Source organism: Salmo salar, chromosome 10 (assembly GCF_965601325.2).
Source record: "Salmo salar chromosome 10, fSalSal1, whole genome shotgun sequence".
Taxonomy (NCBI): domain Eukaryota; kingdom Metazoa; phylum Chordata; class Actinopteri; order Salmoniformes; family Salmonidae; genus Salmo; species Salmo salar.
The window spans coordinates 24,316,026-24,342,059 of NC_138300.1; the positions used below are offsets into that span (position 1 = coordinate 24,316,026).

General features: G+C 42.3%; 1 protein-coding gene across 3 annotated transcripts in view; it reads right to left on the minus strand.

Moving 5' to 3' along the window:
- sema6bb (sema domain, transmembrane domain (TM), and cytoplasmic domain, (semaphorin) 6Bb) overlaps positions 1–26,034 on the minus strand; it is a 135,055-nt gene that overhangs the window by 5,727 nt on the left and 103,294 nt on the right. The window lies entirely within an intron of this gene.

The following is a 26,034-nucleotide window of genomic DNA, read 5'->3' on the forward strand; positions in this document are numbered from 1 at the left end:
ATTACCTAAAGTGGATGGTGATTTTAATGGCTGTAATAACTGTCTTCCTGATTGAGAATATCTCCCAACCCCGAAGCGTTGCGGAACATTTACTTTGCAGCGGAAGATGCCTGTGCATTCCGGAATTAAAGGGATAGTCCGGGACTCTGGGAAGTGGATAAAGGCCTTTATTGAACTATCCTTTTAAAATCGAACTATCCCTTTAATAGTGAGTAATTGCTTTAATTTGCATACTGTATTAACACATGCACTTCAAAGTTATTTTCTTCTAACGGCATGAGAAATGATTTTTAAAAATACAATCACATCTGAAAGAGGACTACGACAATATGCTTATTTTCCCTGCAAAGAACTTGAGAGAAGCTCCTCTGGAGAATGGAATATATGAATTACTAAAGCAGTGGAAAAACAGTAGAGCACAAAGCTGCTGCCATGGATCAATTAAGAAAATGTCAGGAGAAAACTTGTTCTTTGCAGTGCAAGCACCAGGGACAATACCAATAGAAAACAAAGAGCTTACTCCCAGCCAGATGAAGAAATGAGGAAAAAACGATGAAAGAGTGAGCGAGAGAAAGACAGAGAGGGAGAGGGAGAGCAAGACAGAGTGAGAGAGAGAGGGAGAGACAGAGGGAGAGAGAGAGAGACAGAGAGGAAGAATGAGAGAGAGGGAGAGAAGAATAGCGAGAGAGAGGGAGAGGGATAGAGAGAGAGGAGTGAGGGATGAAGAAAGAGGAAAGAGGCATTCAGCAAACTACTGCAATAGAGGCCCCAGACAAACGGTAAATGTTTCTTAAATTACTAGAACAGCAAAGGGATGGTGATGGGTGTGTCAGGGAGATAAGATAAGGCCCACAGGAAATAGATGGATGTCATTAATGGATGGATGTTGGGAGCCACTTATTCACCCCGCAAAGAAAGCAGAGAAAGAACATGCCAGAATGCAGGGAGCAGAGGTCTACTTTAAACAAACACCTTTATCATCTGACAAATTTATTGTAATGGAGACAAATGGCAATAATTAGGAGCAGATAGGAGAAACTAGCTAGTAGCTAATTAGTGGGTTTTGGGGCTTGGCGAGACAGAGTATTATTCTCTATTCGTTGACACGAGGCAGGGAATGGGGACAGCCTCCATTAAAAACCATAACAATAGAAGGTGCGAATTGAAAGGCCACAGTGAAAAGGATTTAGTGCTAATCAAGTTGCCATCTTGGTCAATCTAGGTCCTTTTATACTCTAATTAGTGTTTGATCACTTATTTAATAGACCTTGGAAATACATGGCGGATCGCTGGGTACCATAGTTACAGTGAGTGAATTATGTGTTGTGTGTCTATTGCATCTTCAACTATAGAGTGGATATCCACAAAGTACCTGTATGGGTTTTTGGATTCATATTAACGTGACTGATTTTCCCTTTTCTTCTTTCCCTCTATCTGTCACATAGAGAGTTCATCATTCTGCTGGCTAAGCATAGTCCTTCCCATTGTGCTTGTGTTTTCTGTTAAACACTCATTTACTCTCTCTCTCTCTCTCTCTCTCTCTCTAAACATATCCCTGATCCATCATCACCCAGGTAGCCTAAAAATATCCCTGATTCATACACTATTTATTTTCTCTTTTCGGACCAATATTCAACTTGGATTCACTGCCAGTATCTATTATATTACTCTGGAAAGTACTGTGCTCCTAAATGATGATGTTCAGTGGCAGCCAGGCAGCAGAGAGAGACAGTGGGAAAAATGACATTGTCAGGATATGGCACTGCTGTCATATTTATTTACTGTGGCCTCTGTTTTATTCCTAAACCAATGAGGTAATGAATTGGTTCATGGGTTTGGTCATTCCTAAAAACCACAAGCCTTGATGGCTCTCTAACAACTTAGGACCATAATTTCATCCACATCTGGAAATGTTCATACTTCACTTACACTGAGGAGGAGTTCCCATTCCTTTTTCCCTTTCACATTTCTCCCTGAAAATGCACGGCCGGGGTTCACTATGGAACTTCAGATTCAATTCTGTACGGTGCAATTATACGCTGTCATCTCGGTGTGGGGAGAGGTTGTGATGAGCGTCTGTATTCCCACACCTCAACTGGAGAATACGGTGAGGAGGGTTGCCCTTTCCTGGTAATGATACTGAACCACCATTGAAATGCATTCTCCCTATCTGGAGCAGCATCATTCTCCTCCTATTCAGACCCAATGTGTCTCCTTTTTTCTCCTCACAGAGAGACGATGCACATCGCACTCTGAAAGGCCTAGGCCATTAGTGATTGTCGCCTTTGGAGCCACTCTGCTTTGTGTCAATGGCTGGGGGAGACAAAGCAGCTGGAGCAGGGAGGGGTGAAGCGGGAGGTGAGGGGAGGGGGACAGGTCTCTCTCTCTCTGTCCCACCGGGCTGACAGCAACCCTCTCCTCGCCGACTCACTTATTAAACCTTAATGGAAGCCGCCCTGACTGTCAGCCTGACGAACACTGAGCACGTCTTGGGCTTGCAGCTCCAATTACAGGAGAACAACACTGAGGCAGGAGAAGCCTAGTTAGTGGAGGAGATGGGGAGGAATGGGCCAGGCGGAGGGATATGGCGCTATGAAGGCAGACTACCTAACTGCCATGTGTTTGTGTTTCTTTCAGGGGGTAGTCACCAAGCTACGGAGCTCACACTCTTTCACAGTCTTTCATTTCTATGTTGTGGTTAATCTTCCCCATCTCTCTCTCCATTCGTCTGCAACCACCGTCTTCTGTTCCCTCGCTTCCCTGATCTTCTCCTCCTCTCTCCTCCATTCCAGTGGCATGTCCTTTAATCTTCGTCTCTCTCTCCATCTCCAGGGATATGCCTCTGATTCCTTCCCTCCATTCCTCCACCCTCCATCTCAACCCTGCCTCGCGCCCTCCTGCCCCCTCTCCCTCTCCTTCTCCCCCATGGACCCTGGCTCGGAGTAGCCCAGCCTAATGAAAAGCCACAGTGGCCCTGGCTCTTGGTTAAGATTCCCTTCATTAAAACACTGGCAGCGTATGGATTTGCTCTGCCCATGCTTGCAAATTGGCTGGCCTTTTAGCGGTGGGGTTATTGATTTTCAAACCCAACATGGTGTCAGTGAGGCCGGGTATGTGGTGACTGGAAACATGCAGTTATTAACTGTGATGCTGCCTGCTGCAGTGTAGGGGGATAGAAACTACTGTACCAGCGAGTGGGTTGGCTCACACATGAAACACATCCTGCTTTCAAAACTACAGCACAAAAGCAGCAACACACTCCCGATGGACATGCATATGACACAAACATATCTGAGGTTGAGTGGGACTGATATTATCGGTGTTATAAAATGATCTGAGGGACTTTGATCTAGGAACCTACTGTTTCTCTACATGGCAATGTATTGGTATGTACCCTGTGCATGCACATGTCAGTGCATGTGTGTACTGTATATATGGACGTGATTGTGTGTGTGTGTGTGTGTGTGTGTGTGTGTGTGTGTGTGTGTGTGTGTGTGTGTGTGTAATAGATGAGAATAAGGGACTGCACTCATGGTTCAGTGATTTAGCTCATTATCCTCTCTTTATCTTGCTACCATTCTTTCTCTCTCTGTTAACAGACAGACTGCAGGCTCTATCTTGCTACTTTCTCTCTTTGTCTCTATTTTTCTTTCTCTGTCTTTCTCTCGCTCCCTCTTACTCTGTTGGAAGTCTGCAGGCTCTTTCTGGGTTGCTCTCTCTCCCTCTTAACCTCTTCCTCTCTCTCGCTCTCCTGCTGTAATCTGGGTCCCCCTCCTCCACTGCTCTTCGGTCAGACAAATTGGAGTTTCAGAGTCTAAGCCTTGCTACACCATAAACACTGTGTTTACTCATAGGGCTGGTGGTCATGGCACATATAGTTCCTCTGACCTCATTACCAAGGTAGAGAGGTGACTGAGTGAGATTGCTGGAGGTTGTGTAGAACCTTATAAGGTCTGGTCTTAGGTGCCTTTACTGATCAATATGGCAAAACATTTATGAACCCCAGCATGTGTTTTCAATTAAAATTCCATAGCATTTCCACAAAAATCTGCTATTGGAATCAGGCTTTCACATTTCTATTAGACATATTAAAGTTTTACTTAAGGTAGCTAATTCTGTTCTAATTGCATCCACTCAGTAGTCCACTGTGCTGCTACAATGCCCACTCTGCTGCTTGGGGTAAATGATAGAGTACAGTTGATTTAAATAAGGGTGTGTTAAATTCAAATCCATTGCAGGAAGTTAGCTCCCTCCCATTCTGTGGACAATTTGTTGAGCGGTAAACTGTCAGTCAGTTAAGTGGTTCGTTTGTGTTATACAAAGCATGATTTTTTTATTTTAATACATTCTAACCTTGCTTTTCATATCATGCCAGCCTTTTGCAACAACTTAACAAGGTGGATGCTGTTAGCACTTTCAGCTGCATTCAATCCAAATAAAACAGCTGGGCTGTGGATTGTTTTTCAGAAAAGTGTGTCTCGAAGGGATGCCGTTTCCAATAACACCCTGTAGCCTACGGTTATGGTTTTGGCTGGCGTTGGGTAGTAATTTATATCCTCAATTTAGGTGCAAAGGAAAAGAACACCGTGTAAACTATTAATAAATATTCAGGAGATACGTCACAGGCAATAAATGATAAACTTGGGCCGTGTTATTAGTCTAACGATCCACCGGGAGTTCCAATCTCTCATTCCCTAATCACGTACCTCGCAATTTCAACTTAATCTTTCTCACATGCTAAACACATACATCTAGTGTGCCATGGCTGTATGCACCATGATATATGACCGCAGGGGAAAACGCACTACTATTTGTTGAGGTTAACACCTCAGTGTTGAAGTGTTGGATTTGTTCCCATCACACATTGCTGAAGGTTTAGTAGGTGGCTGATTAAACCATCCAGCCTTGGTTGAGACTCCAGCCCATCTGGTTGACTGATTGAATCTTTTCCTCTGCCCTCCTCCTCTTATTTACGACACACGTTTTATAAAATGTCTCCTGCACCATACCTCCACTCCTCCATGGGTCCTGGCTCTAAAAATTCCTCCTGTACACAATGAGGCCAATCCTCAGAAAGATGAGGCATCAGACACCTAGTTTGTATCCTGACGGGCCTACCCCAGGTGGTGAGGGTAGGCAACAATTCCCTCCGCCAAGCTGATCCTCAAAACGGGGGTCCCCCAGGGGTGTGTGCTCAGCCCCTTCCTGTACGTCCTGTTCATCCATGACTGAGTGGCCACGCACGACTCCAAATCAATCATCAAGTTGTAGAGGCGCAACAGCACCTCTACAACCTCAGGTGGCTGAAGAAATTTGTCATGGCCCCTAAGATCCTCTATTACCAGGCCATCAACCTGTTTAACAGCCATCACTAGCGGTCTACCAGGTGATGCACACCCACTCACACAAAACACACACACACACACACACACAAGCTAGCACACACACATCATACTCACGAACAATGTTCCCCATATTTTTCAGGCACCGAGCAAATTTCAAGTCTGCTGAGTGCAAATTTGAACATTGTGAAAATGCTGTGCAACTTCCAGCGTGCGTTTCCTGTGAACACTGAGGCTGTACCCGCTTTAAGTTACAGTTTTAACAGTGGCCATGTAGCCTACTGTGGCTATTTTATCATAATGTAGGCCTACCAGAGTTGCCTACCACCAAAACAATGGAGCTAATGTATCCCATTACATTTTAACATGGAAATAGCTGTTCTTTCATTCAATCTACAGTAGCAGCCAATGTGTGGTGTTCAATGTAAGCCTACATTCCATAAGGAGCGGCAGTTAGCCTAGTGGTTAGATCTGTCATTCTACCCCTGAACAAGGCAGTTAGCCCACTGTTCCTAGGCCGTCATTGTAAATAAGAATTTGTTCTTAACTGACTTGCCCAGTTAAATTAAAAACATGCAAGGCTTGACATTAACCTGTTTATCCACTTGTCCTTCAGACAAGGAGGTGACTGAAAATGTTGTTGTCTGATGCAAGAAACCCCTTTCCAAAATAAAATGCATTATTATTCCTATACCATTATTACAGAAAATCTGACAAATTATGCTATCCTCTGCCTTTTGGCTACTTAGTTTCTTCAAAATACAACACTGCCCCTCAATTTTTCTTTTACCTGACTGGCTTTTCAAAGATGTCTAGAAATGTACCCATTTTGTGCTCTTGTAGGAAGCAATCACTCCCCTATTGCTGACTAGAAATGATCTATAACTGTGCTAATAACTCACTAACTAACAAATGAAATTAACAAAATGTGCACACGTGGCTACATGCAGCTCTCGCTTTGATTTCAAAACAAGCGCATCTACTCATAAAATGGCACAGATCCATACAGTATGTGGCAATGGTCTATTTGCATGTAGGCCTACTGCAGCTCTGATTGGTTATGCCGCACCGTCTGTGTAGAGTACCGGCTGAGTGGTGCTTGTCAATGCAATAGAATCCTATTCCAATGCGTTCTGCCTACAACAAAATCTCTTGCATAGTTAGTTTTGCATTCCAAGTCTTGCATAGTTCGTTTTGTTTTGGTATGTTGCATTGGAAGTGGCTAGTATTGCGTTGATTCGATTACAATTCCCACAGTAAAAGGAAACGTTAATAGTGTTAACAGGGAAAACTCTAGAAAGTTGAGTGAAGTTCAATCTTGTGCTTCTCTGTGGGTTGATATTGTATTTCTTCTGCGGGGCAGTCGCACATACACTTAAACACACACACACACACGCACACACACACACACACACACACACACACACACACACACACACACACACACACACACACACACACACACACACACACACACACACACACACACACACACACACACACAGCCAACGCTGCTATCACATGTTATAGCGACATTGAACCACTGGTCAATTCCTGTTTCACACTGTGTATTTAAATACTGTATCCCCGACATAGCTTATTCTAATATTTCTTCTACTGTACATTGTATTTTAGTTACACTGTTTATACACATTGGATATTTATTTATATACTGGATTCTTGACATAGCTCACTCTACATTTTATGTACTGCTGTACATTCTTGACATTCGACTGCATTCTTAGGATGAAGCAACATAAGCATTTCGCTGCACTGCTATAACACCTGCTAAACACGACCAATACATTTTTATTTGATTTGTTACCTGCGAACAGAGTGCTGGATTAGGGATAGTGCCAATCCCACGGGTCTCAAAAGGATGTCACTCTGTGGGGGTTAAGAATGAGGCATTATGGGGCTCTGGGACCCAACTAACTGCTGTTAAGAACACCATTTCTCAGCCATGCAGCATAAAGATGTCGGATCTTAACTTGATCACTCTTTTGTCAAAGAGAATTTTCCTGCTGCATCAGGAAATTCAAATGAGTCTCATGAGTCCCTGAAAAAGAGCAGTTCTCTTTCTCTCCATGTGGGGGCAGTCGAGTCATTGGGATCGGGGCTTGCGATCAAAATAATACCCGTTTAACCTGTTGGGGATAGGGGGCAGTATTTGCACGGCCGGATAAAAAACGTACCCGATTTAATCTGGTTACTACTCCTGCCCAGTAACTAGAATATGCATATAATTATTGGCTTTGGATAGAAAACACTCTAAAGTTTCTAAAACTGTTTGAATGGTGTCTGTGAGTATAACAGAACTCATATGGCAGTCAAAAACCTGAGAAGATTCCTTACAGGAAGTGGCCTGTCTGACAAGTTCTTGTTCTTCTTGGCTCTGTTTATTGAAAACTGAGGATCTTTGCTGTAACGTGACACTTCCTACGGCTCCCATAGGCTCTCAGAACCCGGGAAAAAGCTGAATGATGTAATTCCAGCCTCTGGCTGAAAAACATTAGCGCGTTTGGATAGTGGCCGGTCAGAGTACTATGAAACTCAGGCGCGTGCACGAGGGGATCCCATGTTTTTACTTTCTCTCTTTGAACGTAAACACGCTTTCCCGGTCGGAATATTATTGCTTTTTTTATGAGAAAAATGGCATAAAAATTGATTTTAAACAGCGGTTGACATGCTTCGAAGTACGGTAATGGAATATTTAGATTTTTTTTGTCACGAAATGCGTCGTGCACGTCACCCTTCTGTACCATTCGGATAGTGTCTTGAACGCACGAACAAAACAGAGGATATTTGAACATAACTATGGATTATTTTGAACCAAACCAACATTTGTTATTGAAGTAGAAGTCCTGGGAGTGCATTCTGACGAAGAACAGCAAAGGTAATAACATTTTTCTTATAGTAAATCTGATTTTGGTGAGTGCTAAACTTGGTGGGTGTCTAAATAGCTAGCCCTGGGATGCCGGGCTATCTACTGAGAATATTGCAAAATGTGCTTTCACCGAAAAGCTATTTTAAAATCGGACATAGCGAGTGCATAGAGGAGTTCTGTATCTATAATTCTTAAAATAATTGTTATGTTTTTTGTGAACGTTTATCGTGAGTAATTTAGTAAATTCACCGGAAGTTTGCGGGGGGTATGCTAGTTCTGAACGTCACATGCTAATGTAAAAAGCTGGTTTTTGATATAAATATGAATTTGATTGAACAAAACATGCATGTATTGTATAACATAATGTCCTAGGGTTGTCATCTGATGAAGATCATCAAAGGTTAGTGCTGCATTTAGCTGTGGTTTGGGTTTATGTGACATTATATGCTAGCTTGAAAAATGGGTGTCTGATTATTTCTGGCTGGGTACTCTGCTGACATAATCTAATGTTTTGCTTTCGTTGTAAAGCCTTTTTGAAATCGGACAGTGTGGTTAGATTAACGAGAGTCTTGTCTTTAAAATGGTGTAAAATAGTAATATGTTTGAGAAATTGAAGTAATAGCATTTCTAAGGTATTTGAATAACGCGCCACGGGATTCGACTGGCTGTTGAGTAGGTGGGACGATTTCGTCCCGCCGACCCTAGAGAGGTTAACATTTTTCATTGACAAGCTATAAGTGAATTATTGATGACTAGAGCTGGAAACACATCAGATGGCTTCCACAACATCTGAACAATGTCAGAAAAAAATGGGATTGTTAGACCTAACAACTAGAAATGGGCAGATGTGTTAATAAGTGGTGTCAGGTGTGGTCACGGGACGTTTCCAAGTGTCCTTAAACCTCTCCAAAGTAGCATATGTCTGTAAATTAGATAATTCCAGTGCTATTACATATTTGCAATCCCTAAATGCCATTTGTTCAGTATAAAAACACAATTTCTACAATATCAACCTCACTCAAACATTGTGGTGTTATGGGGTATCCAGGATACATTCAAGTGTCCTTTCAACCTCTCCAAAGTGTCCGAATGTGGTAATTGCACTGTTTTTACACACTGGATGTGCCTAAAGGTTACACTTTACTATAAAAACTAAATTTCTACAACACCAACCTCTCTCAAACATTGTGGTGGTGTTGGGGGACATACAGGGGATATGGATACCTACAGCGCGTAAGCAGGCAACATCATATTTTTGATGCACAAAGATATAGTCACTCGGTGGACATTCGATGTTGCAATTAAGTCATACATTCCAACCAACCTAAAGATTAATTTGATACCCCCCATGTAGCTAGAGCTCAAACACAGAACATATCAAAGCTTACCTTGAATGTTTGCTGATCAATAACAGCAGGTCACAGGCAGACAAATAAGATATCCTCATGATCTGTGGAGTCCTGGCTTTCAGTGTGTATCAACGAATTCTGTGTTTATTTTGTTTATGCTTCACAACACTGACCGGAATGTAGATAGCAGCCATCTTGAAATGAGGTCATCGGCTCGGTCTGCCCTTATAAATGTGTTTGCCCATATATGGTAGTAAGTCATACCAAAGATTTGAAGGTCCCGATCAATAGTCAATATACTCAGCTTTCCACAGACACCCTGCTTTTGCAGATAGGGGCTACCGTTCTCATACCAGACTGAATTTATTATTTTTTTTAAATCAAATAGGGTCCCCAAATATGGGGACTTTACATTTAAGAACATAAGATTAATAATAAAATAATAACAAATAGGCTACACCAACAGTTTCCATTCATACAGTAGATTTGACATGGTAAACGATTAAATACTTTATTTCTATTGTAAATCGCCCTTAGTCTGTTTGAAAAAGTTGTTCCGATTCCAATACCAACTAGAGGGCGAATATACAGTACCAGTCAAAAGTTTGGACACACCTACTCATTCATGGGTTTATCTTTATTTTTACTATTTTCTACATTGTAGAATAATAGTGAAGACATCAAAACTATGAAGTAACCAAAAAAGTGTGAAATGTCTTTCCTTCTTAATGCGTTTGAGCCAATCAGTTGTGTTGTGACAAGGTAGGTGTGGTATACAGAAGATAGCCCTATTTGGTAAAGACAAAGTCCATATGGCAAGAACAGCTCAAATAAGCAAAGAGAAACGACAGTCCATCATTACTTTAAGACATTAAGGTCAATCAATCTGGAACATTACAGTTGCGAAAACCATCAAGCACTATGCAGTTGTGTAAAGTACTTAAGTAAAAATACTTGAAAGTACTACTTAAGTAGTATTTGGGGGATATCTGTACTTTACTTTACTATTTCTATTTTTGAAAACTTTTACTTTTACTCCACTACATTCCTAAAGAAAATTGTCTAACTCACGCACTTATCAAAATAACCTCCCTGGTTATCCCTACTGCCTCTGATCTGGCAGACTTACTCAACACAAATGCTTGGTTTGTAAATTACGTCTGACTGATGAAGTGTGCCCCTGGCTTTCCGTAAAAACATATTTTTTTTAATCATGCCGTCTGGGTTGCTTAATATAAGGAATTTGAAATGATTTATACTTTTACTTTTGGTACTTAAGTATATCTAAAACCAAATACTTTTAGACTTTTTCACAAGTAGTATTTTACTGGGTAACTTTCACTTTTACTTGAGTCATTTTCTTTTAAGGTATCGTTACTTTTACACAAGCATGACAATTGGGTACTTTGCCAACCACTGGTGCAATGATGAAACTGGCTCTCATGAGGACTGCCACAGGACAAGGAAGACCCAGAGTTACCTCTGCTGCAGAGCATTAGAGTTACCAGCCTCAGAAATTGCAGCCCAAATAAATGCTCAAGTAAGTTCAAGTAACAGACACATCTCAACATCAACTGTTCAGAGGAGATTGCGTGAATCAGGCCTTCATGGTCGAATTGCTGCAATGAAACCACTACAAAAGGACAACAGTAATAAGAAGAAACATGAGCAATGGACATTGGACCGGTGGAAATCTGTCCTTAGGTCTGATGAGTCCAAATTTGAGATTTTTGGTTCCAACCTCGGTGTCTTTGTGAGACGGAGAGTAGGTGAACGGATGATCTCCACATGTGTGGTTCCCACCGTGAAGCATGGAGGAGGTGTGGTGGTGTGGTGGTGCTTTGCTTGTGAAACTGTCAGTGATTTATTTAGAATTCAAGGCACACTTAACCAGCATGGCTACCACAGCATTCTGCAACAATACGCTATCCCATCTGGTTTGCGCTTAGTGGGACTATCATTTGTTTTTCAACAGGACAATGACCCAACACACCTCCAGGCTGTGTAAGGGCTATTTGACCAAGAAGGAGAGTGATGGTGTGAGGCATCAGATGACCTGGCCACCACAATCACCCAACCTCAACCCAATTGAGATGGTTTGGGATGAGTTGGACCGCAGAGTGAAGGAAAAGCACCCAACAAGTGCTCAGCATATGTGGGAACTCCTTCAAGACTGTTGGGAAAGAATTCCAGGTGAAGCTGGTTGAGAGAATGCCAAGAGTGTGCAAAGCTGTCATCAAGGCAAAGGGTGGCTACTTTGAAGAATCTAAAATCTAAAATATATTTTGATTTGTTTAACACTTTTTTAGTTACTAAATGATTCCATATGTGTTATTTCATAGTTTTGAGGTCTTCACTATTATTCTACAATGTAGAAAATAGTAAAAATAAAGAAAAATCCTTGAATGAGTAGGTGTGTCCACACTTTTGACTGGTACTGTATCTTGAAAGACTTTGGTTGCAAGCAGGACTAAGGTAACACTGACATCTTTTAGGGAGCGGTAGAGGTGACCAATAATGGTTGCAATTGAGATCAGCTGTGCGGGTGAATTTAGCGTGTATTGATGGTTTAACGAGACATCAGCTTGTGATAATCTTAGTGCAATCGATGGTTGCAATAGGCCGCTTGTTATTTTGGTTTATTTTCCGTTAGGCTACATTCTGTAGGCTAACCGTTAGCCTATCCATTGTTACATAATGAAAGGTGTGAAAACTAATAATAGGCTACTGTGTTTCCCTGGCTGAGTTGATGAGCTGATTTGGGCCATCAGTTGATTGACAGATGTAGGCCTACTGTAGAATGATACACTTTTCTCCAGTGTGGATGCTCATCCACGTTTTATAGTTAGGCAGCAGGCTATGTATAATTTATCAATATAGTTCTGGTCTTTGGTGTGGATTGAAAGCCTGTATTCTGTGGCTTTAATATTTCATTTCATAAAGCTGTCAAGTTGTTTATGCATTTGAGTCTATCCAAAGACAATTTTGGTGAGCTGAGACACTTTATTTCAATCTTTTTAAGAAGTAAAATGAATAGTCTGATAATTTACACATCAAAGAAAACACATTTAACTTTTTGACCTAATGTAGGCTCAGGCTGGTTACTACAGTATAATCGCTCAGCATTGGGTGTGAACTCATGAGGCTTGGAGTGCGCTACGTAGACCACTGCACTACGGCAGTTCACAATGCTCTAGCAAGCACTAAGAATACTATGAATACTGATGATATATAGGTGCGTTGTTTTTTTTATGATTGTGTTTTAAGCTTTCCCGAAACCTTAACCACTCGCAATTAATGCCTAAACTGTTAACATTTGAGTTTCTTCTGTTTTAACTCTGTATCCATGCGGAATTAACCCTGTAACCACACAGAATGAACGCATCAAAAATAGACCTTAATCTATGAGTCAAAGGGCAGTAGGCCGGATTCAAACCCATGTTGACTCTGGCATATGTGTGCCGGGTCAGTGGCTGTAACCGCTGGAAGACACAGGCATTGTGGAAAACCAATAATTGACTCTGCCTATTGCGTGCCTTCAACATACAATAAAACAAATCGATCTAAAACAATTGCTTTTCCCTAACGTAAAATACATCTACCCCCTACAAATATGTCAGTTTATTATAATCCACATTAGAATTCACACGAGATGCGCTGTAGCCTGCATGTACCCTACATAAGGTACAATGGAGGTATGGTGGGCATTGTATATACAAACACCACTTCCAGCTGCCCCCTGGTGGTGGTTATAAATATTTTTTCAGCTATTCAAATCTTCCTGCTGCAGAATTATTTTCCTCCTGCACTAAAGGGGTCAAATTAAGATCTGACATCTGTAGGAAGCAGCTATCATCACCAGATCAGCACTCTGCAGTTCGACATGAATGTGTATCATTGGGGTTCTTTATTTCCTGTTGACATGCAGCAGCCCAATGGTGGTGTGTTAGCCAGCGGTAGGGCCCCTCACGACCGCTGTTTGCTCTCTCTGATACCAGCTGACGGATGAGAGCTGCTAGCCTATCAGTTTTCACCCTCCTATCTGGTCTCTCTTTGCTCTCCCTGCTCTCTCTCTCCTGCAGGTGGCTGACAGATGACTCCATCTCTCCTGCCTCTCTCTCTTCACCACACTCCTCACAGGAGAGACCCACGTGAAAGAGAAGAAGCCCTCCAGGAGTTCTCACATCTCTCCAGATATTCAGGTTTGATGCTGCACTCTTTGAAACGAACTGCACCCACCCCCCGCTCATCCTCTGCAGAGGAACGTAGGCCCTCACATTTCACAAACCCGCACCTCTTGTGTAGCGAGGGGCGTCAGTCAGAGCTGCAGTTCAAGCATCTCAGATCTTTGCTCCATGGCTGAGATGTGTGTGAGTGGAATGGTAGGCTGGCGTCTGCTGTGTGTGGGTCGCTTCACCCTCCCTCTCGTTGTGTGAGGAGCGGAGCGAAGACAGCCAAGCAGGGATGATTTCAGCATAGTCAAGGTCACCAAGCCCTCCCATAGCAGACAGAAATGGACTTCTGCAGTGTCTCAGCCGGGTTCAGCGTCAGGGAACCCATTTGTCATCTGGAGGTTTAAATGCTGTACTTACTACTCCCACAATGTAAATATAAAGCACTAATCTTTATCCCAATGTAAATATATAGCACTAGTCTTTACTGGCTCCTTTCAGGCCTCAAAGAGGAACACTCCCTAACCCACACCAACTCGCACCAATTAGAATGACCCGATGTCGTAAATTTGCCAACTAATTTTCTCTCCCTCCCGCTTCCACTCCCCCGGAGTCCTTGCTCTGCAGTTGTCACCCACTAACATCACGCAACTGCTTCGGTTCACTCATGCTCTCGCTTCATTGATGTGCTGTGGACCTCAATTAAACTGATTGCAACCCGCTGTTCTCCAAGTCAAAACACCGGCTTACTTCTGAAAATATTTTCACAGTGCCATAATTGCTTCCATCTGTAACTGCTCGACTCGCTGGTGAAGGCATGTCATTATGCCTGAGTGCTTTCACGGCGGTGGGGAAGGAGCAAGTGGCGAGAGAGTGACGAAGGAGCGTAAGAGTTGACTATTGCCTTTTGTCTTTGTTCACACCAGTAGTGGTACGTGGGTAAAAATCGCTGGGGAAGCCAAGCCAGAATAAAATCCATATTACAACCTATGTGTTGTGATAATTGTGTTGTTTGCTCTATAACCTGTTAGTTCATATGCCTTGCCACCCTGATATATAGGCCTAAGGCCGAGACAATGAGAAGACACAGTGGCAGAATAAATTCAACCACACATTTGTTTCATTACAAAACCGGAGAGCAACATCAGTCCGGTGAAGTCCACAAAGCATATTGCATGTTACAAACAGTTACATGACCTACAGCAGGGTCAAGAAAGTTAATGCTTCCGACATTTTCGGACTACTAAACAACTATTGATTTAGAACCACGGAGAGTTACCGCAAGTCACAAAGAAAACAGGAGCTGCCTCCACTATTCCAGCACAATTTCAACATCATCAAATAATCTATGCTTAGTCTAATACAGTGACAAGTGAAAGATACCAAAAACAATTTAGTCCAATAAACATAAGCTAAATATGATGCTGCTGTCCATGGATCTGATTTCTGTGTGTGTGTGTCTGTGCGCAAGCCTGTGTGTTTGTGCAAGTACAAAAATGTTGACTCCCCTGACTTGTAGAGTAACACCAGTGCCATCCTTCTCTCTTTCATGTTGACGAAACGGTCTATCACTCTGTCATACAGTACACACTTTTATTTGTTGTTGTCCTAGGCTACCTGGCTGAAATGCTTTCTCGCTAGCCTAACTTAATTTGATGGGCAACGTTAGCTAGTTAACATTAGCTTTCTACATCTAGCTACATATTGAACTTCCATCCTCTCAAGCCAGGGGCACAACAATGTATGAATTAATGGTTGGATCAGAACCACAAGTTATAATCATTGTCCAGTATGGAGAATTAAGTAAAACCACAAGTCCAAATCCCTATCTCCATCAAATCAAATCAAATCGCATTCTCACATAGATGTTCCTTTTGTCCAGGTGGGAAAGGGCAGTGTGGAGTGCAATAGAGATTGCATCGTCTGTGGATCTGTTGGGGCGGTATGCAAATTGGAGTGGGCCTAGGGTTTCTGGGATAATGCTGTTGATGTGAGCAATGACCAGGCTTTCAAAGCCCTTCATGGCTACAGACATGAGTGCTACGGGTCTGTAGTCATTTAGGCAGATTACCTTAACATTCTTGGGCACAGGCACTATGGTGCTCTGCCTAAAACATGTTGGTATTAGACAGGGAGAGGTTGAAAATGTCAGTGAAGACATGCTCGCAGTACACATCCTAGTAATCCGTCTGGCCCAGCGGCCTTGTGAATGTTGACCTGTTTAAAGGTCTTACTCACATTGGCTGCGGAGAGCGTGATCACACAGTCTTCCGGAACAGCTGGTGCTCGCATGCATGTTTCAGTGTTATTTGCCTCGAAGAGAGCATAGAAGTAGTTTAGCTCGTCTGGTAGGTTCGTGTCACTGGGCAGCTCTCGGCTGTGCTTCCCTTTGTAGTCTGTATTTGTATTTGTATTTTTTATGGATCCCCATTAGCTGCTGCCAAAGCATCAGCTCCTCTTCCTGGGGTCCAGCAAAATTAAGGCAGTTTATACAATTTTAAAACATTACGATACATTCACAGATTTCACAACACACTGTGTGCCCTCAGGCACCTACTCCACCACTACCACCTATCTACAGTACTAAATCCATGTGTATGTATAGTGCGTCTGTTATTGTGTGTGTGTGTGTGTATGTGTCTGTGCCAATGTTTGTGTTGCTTCACAGTCCCCGCTGTTCCATAAGGTGTTTTTATATCTGTTTTTTAAATGTAATTTTACTGCTTGCATGAGTTACTTGATGTGGAATAGAGTTCCATGTAGTCATGGCTCTATGTAGTACTGTGCACCTCACATAGTCTGTTCTGGACATGGGGACTGTGAGGAGACCTCTTGCGGCATGTTTTGTAGGGTATGCATGGGTGTCCGAGCTGTGTGCCAGTAGTTTAGACAGAAATAAAAGTAGTGATAAAGTCAATCTCTCCTCCACTTTCAGCCAGGAGAGATTGAGATGCATATTATTAATATTAGTTCTCTGTGATCATCCAAGAGCCAGCTGTGCTGCCCTGTTCTGAGCCAATTGCAATTTTCCACTTTTTGTGGCACCTGACCACACGACTGAACAGTAGTCAAGGTGCAACAAAACTAGGGCCTGTAGACCTGCCTTGTTGATAGTGTTGTTAAGATGGCAGAGCATCGCTTTATTATAGACAGACTTCTCCCCATCTTAACTACTACTGCATCAATATGTTTTGACCATGACAGTTTACAATCTAGTGTTACTCCAAGCAGTTTAGTCATATCAACTTGCTCAATTTCCACATTATTACAAGATTTAGTTGAGGTTTAGGGTTTAGTGAGTGTTTTTTTCCAAATACAATGCTTTTAGTTGTAGAAATATTTAGGGCTAACTTAATCCTTGCCACCCACTCTGAATCTAACTGCAGCTCTTTGTTGAGTTTTGCAGTCATTTCAGTCACTGTAGCAGCTGGCGTGTATAGTGTTGGGTCATTCCGCATACATAAAAACTCTGGCTTTACTCAAAGTCAGTGGCAAGTCATTTGTAAAAATGTAAAATAGCAAGGGGCCTACCCTGGGGAATTCCTGATTCTAACTGGATTATATTGGATAGGCTTCCATTAAAGAACACCCTCTATGTTCTGTTAGACAAGTAACTCTTTATCCACATCCTCGCATATGGTGTAAAGCCATAACACTTAAGTTTCTCCAGCAGCAGACTACGATCAATAATGCCAAAAGCTGCACTGAGGTCTAACAAGACAGTCCCCCCACAATCAGTTTATCATCAATTTCTCTCAGCCATCAGTCATTTGTGTAAGTGCTGTGCTTGTGGAGTGTCTTTCCCTATAAGCATGCTGAAATTCTGTTGTCGATTTGTTTACTGTAAAATAGCATTGTATCTGGTCAAACACATTTTTTTCCCGAAGTTTACTAAGGATTGGTAACATGCTGATTGGTCGGCTATTTGAGCCAGTAAAGGGGGCTTTCCTATTCTTGGGTAGCGGAATGACTTTAGCTGCCTCCAGGCCTAAGGGCACACGCTCTCTAGTAGGCTTACATTGAAGATGTGGCAAATAGGAGTGGCAATATCGTCTGTTATTATCCTCAGTAATTTTCCATCTAGATTGTCAGACCCCGGTGGCTTGTCATTTTTGATAGACAACAATCATTTTTTCACCTCTTCCACACTGACTTTGCGGAATTCAAAAGTACAATTCTTGTCTTTCATAATTTGGTCCGATATACTTGGATGTGTAGTGTCAACGTTTGTTGCTGGCATGTCATCCCTAAGTTTGCTTATCTTGCCAATGAAAACGTCATTAAAGTAGTTTGCGATATCAGTGGGCTTTGTGATGAATGAGCCATCTGATTCAATGAATGAAGGAGCTGAGTTGGCTTTTTTCCCAAAAATGTTATTTAAGGTGCCCCAAAGCTTTTTACTATCATTCTTTATTTAATCTATCTTTGTTTCATAGTGTAGTTTATTTTTATTTAGTTTAGTCACATGATTTCTTATTTTGCAGTACGTTTGCCTATCAGTTGGGCTTCCAGACTTAATGCCATACCTTTTGCCTCATCCCTCTCAACCATACAATATTTCAATTCATCATCAATCCAAGGAGATTTAACAGTTTTTACAGTCATTTTCTTAATGTGCGTGCTTATTAGTAACTGGAATGAGTCGTTTCATAAATGCATCAAGTGCAGCATCTGGTTGCTCCTCATTACACACCCCAGACCAGCAAACATTCTTTACATCATGTCTGTAATGGTTTGCAAGCCCTGCCACATCCGACGAGCATCAGAGCCGGTGTAGTACGATATGATCTTAGTCCTGTATTAACGCTTTGCCTGTTTGATGGTTTGTCGGAGGGGATAGCGGGATTTTTTATAAGCTTCTGGGTTAGAGTCCCACTCCTTGAAAGCGGAAGCTCTAGCCTTTAGCTCAGTGTGGATGTTGCCTGTAATCCATGGCTTCTGGTTGGGGTATGTACGTACCGTCACTGTGGGGATGATGTCATCAATGCACTTATTGATGAAGCCAATGACTGATGTGGTGTACTTCTCAATGCTATCGGAGGAATCCCGGAACATATTCCAGTCTGTGCTAGCAAAACAGTCCTGTAGCTTAGCATCTGCTTCATCTGACCACTTTTTTATTGATCTAGTCACTGGTGCTTCCCGCTTTAATTTTTGTTTGTAAGCAGGAATCAGGAGGATAGAATTATGGTCAGATTTGCCAAATGGAGGATGAGGGAGAGCTTTGTATGTGTCTCTGTGTGTGAAGTAAAGATGGTCCAGTGTTTTTTCCCTCTGGTTGCACATTTAACATGCTGATAGAAATGTGGTAAAACGGATTTAAGTTTCCCTGCATTAAAGTCCCCGGCTACTAGGAGCGCCGCCTCTGGGTGAGCCTTTTCTTGTTTGCTTATGGCGGAATACAGCTCATTCAATGCTGTCTTAGTGCCAGCTTCTGACTGTGGTGGTATGTAAACAGCTACGAAAAATACAGATGAAAACTCTCTAGGTAGATAGTGTGGTCTACAGCTTATGATGAGATACTCTACCTCCGGCCACGACTCCGTGAAGCATAAGATATTACAGTTTTTAAAATGTCCCGTCGGCAGTTTAATCTTCCGCATAAATCATCGATTTTATTCTCCAAAGATTGCACGTTTGCTAGAAGAATGGAAGGAAGCGGGGTGTATTCGATCGCCTACGAGTTATCAGAAGGCAGCCTGCCGTCTGGCCCCTTTTTCTCCACCTCCTCTTCACGCAAATCACGGGGATCTGGGCCTGTTCCCGAGAAAGCAGTATATCCTTCGCGTTGGGCTCGTCAGACTCGTGAAAGGAAAAAAAGGATTCTGCTAGTCCGTTGTGAGTAATCGCAGTCCTGATGTCTAGAAGTTATTTTCGGTTATAAGAGACGGTAGCGGCAACATTATGTACAAAATAAGTAAAAAAATAAGTTACAAACAACGGAAATAAACAAACAAAAAACAATAGGTTGGGGACGTCTGCCTTCCTCTCTGGAGCCATTTTACAGCTAGCTCCATTTGACAGCTCCATCCATGTATCATTTAGGAAAAGGCCAGTTTTAGCTAGCTAGCTAGCCACTGGAGGGCAGAAACACAAAGAGATGCAACAATTCAAGTTGTTTCTGTCAATGACGTATGCTCTCGATGCGATGTGATTGGAGAGAAGCCAAAACCAAACTGGCTTCCCTTGACACTTTTTTTTGGTGCACCAGCACCATTCACAGTTGAGGTGACAACAATATCATACTCTTTTGCACCAGACAGGATCAGATAGATGGTCTACACATACAGAGACAGAGGGGCGCTGTTTTGCTCGCTCGGATGCTTTCTTCGGTGAAATACATTCAGCCTCTTGTGAATTGAAGGAAAATTATGAAACACAGAGAGCCAAAAGATAAATAATTTTATATGTTCTTTTTTGTTAGTTTTTTTGTCATTTTGAATACATGCCACTGGTTCACACAGACGGAAACCCACTTGGCTTCCCAGTGACGTCTTTCTGGAAAAAGGCAGATTTGAAATGTGCTGACTTGGAACAACAAGGGATTTTGCAAGTGGGACTCAGTGTTAATTGCGTCTATGAAAATACTGACAAACATATTTGTCAAACTGTAACAAGTGCGCTGAGAGTCGGGAAGCAAGTTCAGGGAGTGAGTGTTTTAATAAATAAAAGAAACAATGACCACGAAATACAAACAACGCACCGACATGAAAACAGAGTCAATAACACCTGAGGAAAGAACCAAGGGGAGTGACAGATATAGGGAAGATAATCAAGGAGATGGAGTCCAGGTGAGTGTCATGAGGCGCAGGTGTGTGAGACGATGGTGACAGGTGTGCACGAAAATTAGCAGCCTGACGACCTAGAGGCCGGAGAGGGAGTATATGTGACAAACACCTATTTCTCAGTGGCAATTGACAAGACAATAACTGACTAAATAGACTCAGAACAAACTATAACTAAAATAATTGTTCATTTCAGTAGACAAAAACGAGACAAGACAAAATCATCTCTGTGACTAAACTCTGCCTAGTAAGTCGACTGCACAAGAGTTTTTGCTTTTCAGTGTTATTTGTTTGCTCCAATCAAAAGCATGCATGACATTAGCAGAATTGTAAGGCTTCTTATTGCAATGTTGCAATGCTGTTATTAGTAGAAAACAAATATCATGCCCAGGTCATTCATGAGTCACCTCTCTGCCCAGCAACTGTACTCCAATCTGGCAGCAAAAAATCATTGATGCAAATAAAGCACACGCCATGGCTACTCTCCCGGTGGTACAAGCTCCAGGTAGAAAAGTAGAACCACTTTACTTATCGAGCCAATTCAAACAAGATCAAATGCAACGTTTCTACAGGAGAAGACAGTGTTTGCACCCACAAGTTGACTCAAGAGACATCTGAAAGTACATCATTCCAATATATAATCTCAGGTAATAACCGATTGTCACGATTGTGTGTAGGAACGGACCAAGGCGCAGTGTGAATATTGTTCCACATATTTATTTATAATGTGAAACTATGCAAGACATACACTAAACAAAAACAACAAACTGTGACAACAGAGGTGCAACATGCACTAACTCAAAACAATCTCCCACAAAACAAAGGTGGGAAAAACAACTACTTAAATATGATCCCCAATTAGAGACAATGATGACAAGCTGCCTCTAATTGGGGATCATCCAAAAACCCCAACATAGAAAAACAGAAACTAGACCCAAACATAGAAAAATTTTACTAGAATAAACCCCCCAGTCACACCCTGACCTACTGTACCATAGAAAATAAGTGCACACAATGGTCAGGACGTGACACCGATTGATAACTCTAGCTAGTTGGTTGTTGCAACCTATCAGACCACTACTTATGACACAACTTTTATTACAATATAGCTACAGTATAACTAAATGGTCAAGACTGCGACCATTTAGTCACATTTTGCAACCCTTTGACTTGGCTGTACGAGTAAAACATTTAATTAGTCGCATCAGTGCGAGCTGAACATTCATTAAAAGGTCACTGCAATCAAATGTCTCAAAACGTTGTCATTTTTTTGGCAGTTAAAACCATTATTTGGTCAAACAGTAAAGTGTATTATCCTCATGATTCCTGTAATGAAAGTGTCAGCTCAGCCCCTAGGGCCTGTTTCCCCGGGGCCTGTTTCACTGGGGCATGTTTCCCCGGGGCATGTTTCACTGGGGCCTGCTGCTGTGATGAGTGAGACTCTCTCTCTCCCCCGACAATCACTGGATGATGTTGCACATCAAAATATCTTGTATCATGGATACCTGCTTAGACATCTTAGATGAAATAACTTACTTATTGAATAGCCTACCATCGCAGTAGTCTATTACACAGTCTAAAGCACATAATGACTTTATAAGGTGATTACACATTTTTTCGACAACATTCATGTGTCCCGTTTTCTGAGGGCGAGGAGAATATTTCATCAATGTCCCACCAAACATACACAGAACATGGTTCCCACGTTCTCAGAACATAAGATAATGTTCTAGCCATGTTTCATGGGAATGTTGCAAGAACATTCGTGTCCACATTTTTTTTTTTTATCATTACACAACATGTCTTGTTACTGTTGCCAAGCCAATCAAGGCCCTGATTGGTGAACTATTGATCCATTCATAGCTCTTTGTCTGTTGGCAAGGTCAGGGATACTCCCACACAATGCTTTTAACATACTGTGTTTTCAACTTACATATTTGACACAATATGACATTCATGATTACATTGTGCATGTTCAATTAATCTCCATCATCTTCTTGAAATCCACATCACATACTATGTATATCATAAATTGAAAAGTAACAAAAATGGATGTAGCATGGATGTTTATACTTGGTGGGATGTTGATGGAATATTCTCCTAATCCTCAGAAAACTGAACTCAGGAATGTTCTTGCAACGTTCTCATAAAACGTGTCTAGAACATTAATATCTTATATTCTGAGAACATGGTAATCATGTTCTGTGTATTTTTGGTGGAACATTGTCATAACCTTCAGAGAACTTGACACATGAATGTTCTTGCAAAGTCTCATGAAACGAGTCATTAATACTGTATATTCTGAGAACATTAACCACATTCTAGATAAGTTCTGTTTGACATTAAGGGACAGTTCTCCTAACGTTAACACGAAAACATGCTTAAAATGTTCTCAGAAGGTTTTTGCTAACATACAGTTGAAGTCGGAAGTTTACATACACTTAGGATGGAGTCATTAAATCTCGTTTTTCAACCACTCCACAAATTTCTTGTTAACAAACTATAGTTTTGGCAAGTTGGTTAGGACATCTACTTTGTGCATGACACAAGTCATTTTTCCAACAATTGTTTACAGACAAATTAACACACTTATAATTCACTGTATAACAATTCCAGTGGGTCAGAAGTTTACATACACTAAGTTGACTGTGCCTTTAAACAGCTTGGAAAATTCCCCAAAATGATGTCATGGCTTTAGAAGCTTCTGATAGGCTAATTGACATCATTTGAGTCAATTGGAGGTGTACCTGTGGATATATTTCAAGGCCTACCTTCAAACTCAGTGCCTCTTTGCATGACATCATGGGAAAATCCCCCAAAAATCAGCCAAAAAAATTGTAGACCTACACAAGTCTGGTTCATCCTTGGGAGCAATTTCCAAATGCCTGAAGGACCACGTTCATCTGTACAAACAATAGTACGCAAGTTTAAACACCATGGGACCACGCAGCCGTCATACCGCTCAGGAAGGAGACGCGTTCTGTCTCCTAGAGATTAACGCACTTGGGTGCGAAAAGTGCAAATCAATCCCAGAACAACAGCAAAGGACCTTGTGAAGATGCTGGAGGAAACAGGTACAAAAGTATCTATATCCACAGTAAAGCGAGTTCTATATCGACATAACCTGAAAGGCCACTCAGCAAGGAAGAAGCCACTGCTCCAATACTGCCATAAAAAAAACAGACTACGGTTTGCAACTGCACATGGGGACAAAGATCGTACTTCTTGGAGAAATGTCCTTTGGCCTGATGAAACAAAAATAGAACTGTTTGGCCATAATGACCATCGTTATGTTTGGAGGAGGCTTGCAAGCCGAAGAACACCATCCCAACCGTGAAGCATGCAGCATCATGTTGTGGGGTTGCTTTGCCGCAGGAGGGACTGGTGCACATCACAAAATAGATGGCATCATAAGTAAGGAAATTTAAGTGGATATATTATAGCAAAAAATCTCAAGACATCAGTCAGGAAGTTAAAGCTTGGTCGCAAATGGGTCTTCCAAATGGACAATGACCCCAAGCATACTTCTAAAGTTGTGGCAAATTGGCTTAAGGACAACAAAGTCAAGGTATTGGAATGGCCATCACAAAGCCCTGACCTCAATCCTATAGAAAATATGTGGGCAGAACTGAAAAAGCGTGTGCAAGCAAGGTGGCTTACAAACCTGACTCAGTTACACCAGCTCTGTCAGGAGGAATGGGCCAAAATTCACCCAATTTATTGTGGGAAGCTTGTGGAAGACTACCCGAAACGTTTGACCCAAGTTAAACAATTTAAAGGCAATGCTACCAAATACTAATTGAGTGTATGTACATTTCTGAACCACTGGGAATGTGATGAAAGAAATAAAAGCTGAAATAAATCATTCTCTCTACTATTATTCTGACATTTCACATTCTTAAAATAAAGTGGTGATCCTAACTGACCTAGGACAGGGAATTGTTACTAGGATTAAATGTCAGGAATTGTGAAAAACTGAGTTAAAATGTATTTGGCTAATGTATATTTAAACTTCCGACTTCAACTGTAGATAGAATGTTCCCATAACTAACGGAAAACTGGACACCCGAACATTAGGGATTACATTACAAAAACATTCTCTCTCCCTAGAACTGTTAGCTGGGACACTACTTTAGGGTTCTAGCCTTTTCTTATTGACTTTGTTTAACATTTTGCGAGAGCTAAAGGTCCCTTACAACAAATGAAATAGTAGACGGTTGAAGTCTAGCCCGACACTTAGCCGAGCTTACCCTGCTGAAACCAATACTCCTGCCAGGCAGGTCACGACCTGGAAAACCTGAACTCTGCGGCCGCGTGGGGCAATAACCGCTGGTAAGTGGAGCTGACATGTTTGATCATCCGTTGACGCCAGGGATAAATCCTGCTCATTATTGTTTTTACACCTCTGGAATTTATTACCTGACATGTTTAGAGGAGGTTTCAGAACTGACTGGGCTCAATGTAAACATGATTAGAAGTATACATCCAGCATTTGGCTTAGGAAGCTCTGGGGACAGAGTGATTGAGTTGTAGGCTGTCGGCCTGATGCGAGGTAGGATAGGCCCTCAGCATGCAGAGCCACGCGCATGCAAAAGCACACACACACACAGCTCTGATTGGACTCAACTGACTGAGCAGCCCTTCATCACAGGTCAGCTCAATTAAAAGCTGTGTTGTCTACATCTGCTTTGATCAGGCCTGATTTAGAGGAGACAGGCATAACAAGCTCCTGTCCTGATCTCTGAAGAAGATCTCTGTGTTGATGTGTAAAGGAAGAGAGACAGTGACCCTCTTATCTTGGACTGGGCTGAGGTAGACCACCATGGGATATACTGTACATGTACTGAACCTTTGATACAACAGAGGGAGAAGTTGAGGGAGAGGGCGAGAGAGTGTGAGAGTGAGAAAGAGAGCGAAAGAGGTGGGAGCAAAAGCGAGGTGAGAGAGTAGGAGCAGGCAGCCTTCATGTGTCACCTGGCAGAGTTACTGCTTCGTCACGCTGTCGGTAACGGGAGCATTGACAACTTGGTGACACCAGAGACGGCGGTAGCCTCCTCACTCCATCTGTTACGCCCCTGTCCAGGACCCCAAGCTCTGCCACGCCTCCGTCCTCACCCCCCTCATCACCTTCTTCCCTCATCCTCTCCCTCGCTCCTCATCACCTTTGTCCCTCACCCTCTCCCCTCATCACCTTCTTCCCTCATCCTCATGGCTGCAGACTGCTTTATAGATTCACTCCTGATATTTATTTGACTCAAATCGAGCCAAAGAGCAGATGAAAATCGATTCCCCCTCCTTTCCTTCGTGCGGCTACTTTTCTCTGGCTAAGGAGAGGGAGAGGCAGTTAAAGGCAAGTTATCAGAGCTGTCCATCCATCTCCCTCTGTGGGCCGCCGACGGGCCTGGACTGGGGGGAGGGAGTGGGGTCTGGCTTGCGCTTGGCTGTAGCTTCGGCTGTGTGCAGTGTCACCACTGAGGAGCTGCAGAGCCCAGCTATGCT